The sequence below is a fragment of the Eubalaena glacialis genome, unplaced genomic scaffold (assembly GCF_028564815.1).
Source record: "Eubalaena glacialis isolate mEubGla1 unplaced genomic scaffold, mEubGla1.1.hap2.+ XY scaffold_56, whole genome shotgun sequence".
NCBI classification, from domain to species: Eukaryota; Metazoa; Chordata; class Mammalia; order Artiodactyla; family Balaenidae; genus Eubalaena; species Eubalaena glacialis.
The window spans coordinates 1,629,981-1,636,951 of NW_026871455.1; the positions used below are offsets into that span (position 1 = coordinate 1,629,981).

Consider the following 6,971-nt stretch of genomic DNA (forward strand, 5'->3'; position numbering starts at 1 on the left):
ATCTAATTATACTCTATTAATAATGAGTTATGTAAATAGTTATATTTATACTCTCTCCCCAACATCCCCAATCTCAGCTTACAGAAAATAAAACATTAGAAAATTATTTTAAATTGTGGCAGATGTAGGAAACAGTATCAGGCTATCATGTGCTTTCTATAGATCCAGATTATCCAGTAACAAAATGCCTTTAGGGTTCTGCATCAAACATGCTCTTTGCCATTTCTACTCTAGTGATGACCAAAGCCCAGAGCCCCCTGAGTAGCGGCTCCTGCTGCGGACTCGACTCTATTTACCTTACACTGTGTTGAACAGATGACAGAAAAAGAAAAAGCTCTAAAAAGGAGGAAGATTTCAGGTACGCAAAAATGGTATTTTTAAATATTGATCTGGGAGTTTTGTTTTTAATGGACCAATCCATGATAGAACATGTCCAAACGGGTTTTCATAATAAAATGTACATTTTCTTCCCCGGAGAGATACTGGCAGCCAAGTTAATTAAAACATGTGTTTTCTAGGAACCTGGCGTAAATTCTCACTTGTTTTAGACAAATAACTGATTTCCAGCCTGGCTTAAACCCAGCGAGTGCTCAAGGAATGTTCTAGTGACTACTGTGCAGCGAGGGTTTCATTATTTGTGCTTCGAGGGTGTTCTGTCTTTAATCCTTAAATAAAGACCCATTCTCTTCTACGTAACTTATTATTTGACTTGACTCTAGGCTGTATGACAAGACATTTCTATGTAATCACATGTAAAGTTGTGCGTGTGTACGCATGTTTTTAAATACAAACAGTATACACTCTTGTTCAAGTTCATCCTGAGTTCCAAGTACACACACACACACACAAAACTGGATAATTCAGAGTAAAAGTACAATTTCTCATTCACCCGTATCAAGGTATCCATGGTTCATTTGTATATATTCTTCCAACTTAAAAAAAATTTTTTCAAATATATTTTTATTTACTCACAGATAATATAGTTTCATTTTTACTTGTCTTAAATACTCTGTGTTGCCTCGAAGCTTGCTTTTGTCAGGTAACAGCATGACTTTTAGGTGTCACCATTTCCTGTTTTGAGGTCTTCCACTGCTATTTGAGAACACTGCAGAAAGCTTTCCACAGAACCACATAATACTGCTATAAGCATATCCAGGTTCATATTTCATTTTGATCTCTCACCTTCATGCCAATAACAATATGCATAATTAAACGTTTCTAAGTTTTCAAAGTTAATTTTCTTTAAAGTGAATATAAAGCCCATTCACCAAGCAGTTTCTGTGGTGTCTTGTCTTATTCTAGTCTCTTCTTGAATTCCTTAAAACTTTGAGGAGAAAACTTCGTTGTAAACTTTAGGTTAAACTGTAGGCTGTCTCTAGCGCAGCTAATTCCATTACTGACATCGGTGGTAATAACCGGTTTTCAGATTAATCCTACTAAAAATATCTAGCACATTAATGACAAAAACAAAGTTATTACAAGATAGTTCATAGCATGAGGCTTTGGAAGTCCGCAGGAGCCGGGAGCAGCCTGTCCGTGTTTAGGGGCTGAGGCATCTCCTCATCTCTCTTCTCCACCATGAAGGGCTGAGAGGAGCTCTGACTCAGCAGGTATGCGGGGACAGAAGCCTCCCAGCCAGTTCAGCGCCCCTACACCTGACTCTTCCCCGCTCGGTCGTGTCCAGACGCTCACATGAGGGCACCTCAGCTGACACACTGAGAATTCAGTCCCATCTCTCTTCTCGCAGCCCCTCCAGCACACTGGCTGGGTCATGAAGCTCTTTCGGGAGAGTTATAGCCTGATGGCCAGGAGAGGACACAGAGGCAGCTCGTCTGCGCTGTTTCCAAGCAAGGCGGCAACACTTGTTTTTTTATTTGGTTCTCTTTCCTGCATGTGTTGAATTTATTCAGCATAATCACAGGGGTGTTGCCGTCATGCTGTCACACACACACACAAACACAGATATTGCACCGCATCCATGTGGAGCCCAAGGGCATTCCTTCTGAGGCTTATTTACATGCTCTTATGTGCCACAGCCCATCTTTTAAATAATACATATTTTAATGCCAGTTGCTGTGTTGACTTTCTCAGCATCATCTGCAGACATCTTCACGACTGCAGCACCCAGAGCAAGCTGTTTTCCTTCTGCCTCAATTGCAACAAACCTATCTGCTGCAGTAGAGCAAAGCTTAGCTCCTGGAGAAGCTAAGCCTAGACACGTGATATCAACTCCTCTGAGTACAAATTTGATGGCTCCTTTATCCACCTCCTGGTGTGGAAAAAGGGTCTTTTTTATCTCTTTTTGTGTGGAATAACCTTGGGATTGCCTAAAACGACTCTTCTCTTTTTCTAAATAGGGTAACTCTCTAGTCATTGTAAAGATTTCCATCTGTTCATGGCATCCCACTCTTTTAACTGGTTCCTTCTTAGGCACGACTGGATGAAGCCGTGGTCAATTCCTGGGAAAGGTTCTACTTGTTCTTAATACCCTTAATAGCAGGGCTTCCACTGGATGTAGCTGAACACATTTTGTTTTTAATCAAATTTCTTGAACATGATTCAAGGTGAAGGGGTGATGATAGGGAAGGGCCGGGCATGGGGAAAAATAGACTTAGCAAGGATCTGGCAGACCCCCTACACCTGGAAGGCCAAAGAGACTGTGGCAGCTGGGGTCGTTAACCGCAAGTGACGCATCTGGCCGCACTTTTCCGGCTCTAGGGAAATCTCATTCCGTCTGCTCCTTCAGCTCCTTTCTCCAACTGTTCATGTGAGCACTGCAGCAATTTGGGGGCTGTTGGGTGTTACCAATTTCTCCCCATGGCTGGTAGCTGAAAGGGAGGAAGTTGAGCAGGAAGAAGAGACGAAGCACTCATTCTCGCTGCAAGAACAGAATAGAGGGGCAACACCTGGTCTCCAGAGGGACGGTTGGCCATTTCTGCAGGCTCACAGGGGTCAGAAGAGTGTGCACTTCAACGCTCAGGGGCATCCTCCTGAATTCCACTACCAAGTTAGGGTCCCTCTCACGGCCCTAACCTCCCACGGGCTAGCAGACCTCTGGTGGGTGGCTGACTAACCTCGTCTGGGACTTGGAGCCTGGCTACTTTAACTCATAAATTGTTGATGAAAACAATCAATAAACAATCTATAATAGGAATAGAGAAGCATCTTATTTGAGCCAAACTGTGGACTATAGCCTGGAAGACAACTCCTCAGATAGCTCTGAGGAACTGTCCCAGGGAAGCATGGTTTTCAGTACAGTTTTATATATTTTCAGAAAACAAAAACATTAAACACGTCAGGGATGCATTCCTTTAAGGTTCACAGAAAAAAACAAAACCAAAACCAAAACAAACAAACAAAGAACAGATCAGCCCATACACAGCAAGTCAACATGGCCTTGGCACCTGGGACGTAAGGCTTATTATTGAAAGAGCTTCAGCCTTGGCGTCCCAGGAAGGGAGGCGTTTCATCTCTATTTTTAACATGGACATTCTTTACTTCTAGTCAATGCACTCTTTTCTTTAATAATTAAAGCAGAAGCACAATGTATGTTTGATAGGCCACACGCAGGCTGTTCTAGTATGCGTAACATTCAAGTTAACTCATGTATAAGCCAGACGACTTCCCCATACTTCAATATGTGAAAATATCTTTTATCAAAATCCTGGGTCTGGGTAGGGGGTTCAGCTTTCTCTGCCTTCTTTCTACCCGGAAGCTCCTCTGCTGGTTTCGATGGTGACTAGCAATTACTACCCTATCACCTGTGAGAGTTTGCACACCTGGACCATCACTTATTTCAGACACTATGGGTACTCCACCTAGCCCGTGGAGGGGTCCTTGTTACTGTCAACTGCGGAGCAGTCTAGCTCCCAAATCCCTCTCATCACTGCTTTCCCCCGGTCACAAGTCAGTTTCTCTGGAAGGGAATGTTAAGATGGATTTTGGCAAGCAGGGTGCAAATTAGGTGTCAACCTCTGTGACAGGGCAGAGAGGGAGCAGGATTGGCCAGATGGCATAGTTGAGCAGGTGTCCAGCCCTGAGGAAGCCTTGGCTCAGCCCATGGGGGCTCTGAAGCATATGTGGCCATCACAGGTGTTGTAAGTGCCCCTCTGCACTTGACCATTGGGTGTGGCAGCCCTGAGAGGGACCCATGCATGGGTGAGGCTGCTGAGGGGATCTTGGCTGGAAGTTGCCTGTTGATGGCACCCCAGCAGCTGGGCAGTGTGTGTTTTCTGGGCCAGAGTGTGGGTGGCACATCCGTGTGCAACCTGAGTGGTGCCCCATATTTTAGAGATGAGTAAGTGGGGAACATGTTAGAGATATTTGGCTTGTCATCTTCCCCTTGCTGCACCACCTAACATGCTACACTACCTGATTCTGGTGGTAAACAGTTATGATGATTAAATTTCTTTAACTTCATTTTGAATTATTACTGTAAAATAGATTGTTTCCTAATATTTACTACATATTCTGGCAACAAAGTCACACTATTATCAGTAAAATTAGTTTAGGTTCATTGTGAGTTGTTACCCTGAAGGCTATTGAAATAATGAGGATTCTGTTTTCTCACATTGTATAATCTAAGTAGATACACGCTGTTGATGCAGGCACACAGAGGGGCAGATCTGGGAGAATATATTAAACAAGCGTGACGTTAAACACACTTTAGGTAAAGACATCTTGGGGCCTTGGGACAAATAACACTAAGAGATGGAGGGCTTCGAGTCTTATCTACACAGAAGGATCCAAAAATAGTCTGAAGCTACTACACAATGAAAGCCTATTCTTTAGATTGTCATAATTCCATCCCTGGGCAAGTCTTGGTGAGTCATTTCTTGTTGTTGTTTTTGTAGCTGTTGTTTTGGTTCTTCTTGCAATCTACTGGTGTCACATGAGAAACAATTTTCACCTGGGGCAATTTTTCCCCAATCCCCCATTCCCAGAGGACAAGTGGCTACATCCAGAGACATTTTGGGTTGCAATGCAGGAGGAGATGCTAGTGTGTAGAAGCCAGGGGTGCTGCTCAACATCCCAGAACTCACAGGACAACTCCCACAGCAAAATATTATCCAGCTCAGAATGTCTTTAATCCCCAGGTTGAGAAATCTTGCCTTAGAGCAAGAACAAAGGGCTTAAACATCACACAATGTGCATTCTGCACTTTTTGAGCAGAGTATTGGACTAAAACCTTTATACAAAAAGTGAATAAGCTTGTTGAGGTTAGTGGCATTGTGACAACTCTTGTTGAAAGTCACCCCCACGTGATACTGTACCTCGCATGAGCTTTCAGTGTAGTTGTGTTTTAACAGCCTGACACAAGACTGGAACAACTTTGGTCCTTCCCACTTGGTCTATGCAAACCCCTAGGAGGAGAACCTAAAAGGGTCATATTATCAGGGGGAAAAGAACACACAAATGAAACAAGCTGTGAGAGCTTTAGCGCCCACCACAGGCAGGGAGGTCTCTGCAGCTCAGCTGCAGTCACAAGCTGTGTGAATCAGCTTAGGAGTAGACGCTTGTGCAGTTTAGCCTCCTTGTCCCCAATAAATGATCATGCAATGCCTGTTACATGCTAGACACAGAAATGTCACAGCCCAGTCTCAAGCAGAGCCACTGTAAGCCTGGACACTCAGGACGTGGTATAGGTGCTGTGATAGACACCAGAAGAAACCTCAGTTGAGGAGAGCACAGAGCACAGACTAGTGACTGCAGAGGCTCTAATTTGTAAACCTTGCAGCTACAAGGGTCCTGCTCACGTGTGAAGCCAAAGAAGTGCCTGATGAATGGCTGCTATCATGACACTGAGTTTACCAAGAAAAGCTGCCCGTCTGGGGGGCTGAGACACCAGCCCCGTGGAGGTCGTGGTCGAGCTGCCGCCACAGCTGCCTGCATAAGGTCTCAATTTCCTGGTCCCACCACCCACACTGGGCCAGCTTCCTCACCTCACCTCTCACTGTCATCTTTTTGGCTGAATGAAAACACATCATATTTGACTTTTCTCTGGCATTTCTCAGTTGTCTGGATGGTTAAACAATAACATTGTAAAAGTAGTCGGACAATTTTGACCATATTAGGTATTTTGCAGGTGTTTCTACCTTTAGTCCCTGTTTACTCTGTCATCTGGAAAACAATGACAGCTAATAAATTTCCCAGTGACCAATCTTTGCAAACCTGAGTAGAATTTAGAAACCTCTAAAGCTATACTAAATTGAGTGTATGAGAATAGGCTCAATGAAGTTCTGAATATATTTAGTTATGCCAATCTTATCAGGGGAGTTTTTTTCTTATTGTATTTTTGGACCATATCTTAAACCAACGCACAGCCTGTGCTTAGGTGGCAAGCCTTAGCAACCTCCAATCGGTGCTAGCATGCACACCCGGGGAAAGTCAGAGGGGCCTTTAGTTGTCCTGCACATCGGAGCACCTGGCGGGGGGAGACTAACAGCAGGGAAAGTCTCCAGTGACAGCAGGTACCCAGTTATCCCAGCTCTGAAAGGAGGAAGATGGGGCAGGGACAGCACGCTGGTTCCAGGGAAGGTGCTTATGACTGTCTGTGGACCCCAGCCTGGCTGATAGCAGTCCTGAGAGTCTCAAAGAAGGGAAAGAAAAGAGAGACAGGAGGGAGGAGAACAGTGGGAGAGCGGTAAATTCACCTCCATGTGGCAAAACACAAGTGTCACAGCAGAGACTGGGGAGGAGAGGGGGTTCGGTGAGAGGAGCCTGAGAAGAAATGCATGGAGGACGCTTCCTTCCCGACCCCCACTCCAGATGGGGCGCATGGGGCGGGCGACGGTGTTTGCATCTACTCCCCTCACTAAGAGTGTGCGCTTCAAGCTGGTCTTGAGAACACACCTCATTCTTCACTGTGATTGCAGGTTGGGTCTTCTCTGCCCGCCTCCCCCTCACATTTCACTTTGCCCTGAAGTCTTCATTTTTTCAGGCACACAGTGTGGCTCTGTGGGTAGAGTTGA

At 44.8% G+C, this 6,971-nt stretch overlaps 1 pseudogene; it reads right to left on the reverse strand.

The window, feature by feature from the left end:
• Positions 1 to 2,009: 2,009 nt before the first annotated feature.
• LOC133083692 (malignant T-cell-amplified sequence 1-A-like) lies at positions 2,010 to 5,960 on the reverse strand (annotated as a pseudogene).
• Between the last annotated feature and the right edge of the window lie 1,011 nt (positions 5,961 to 6,971).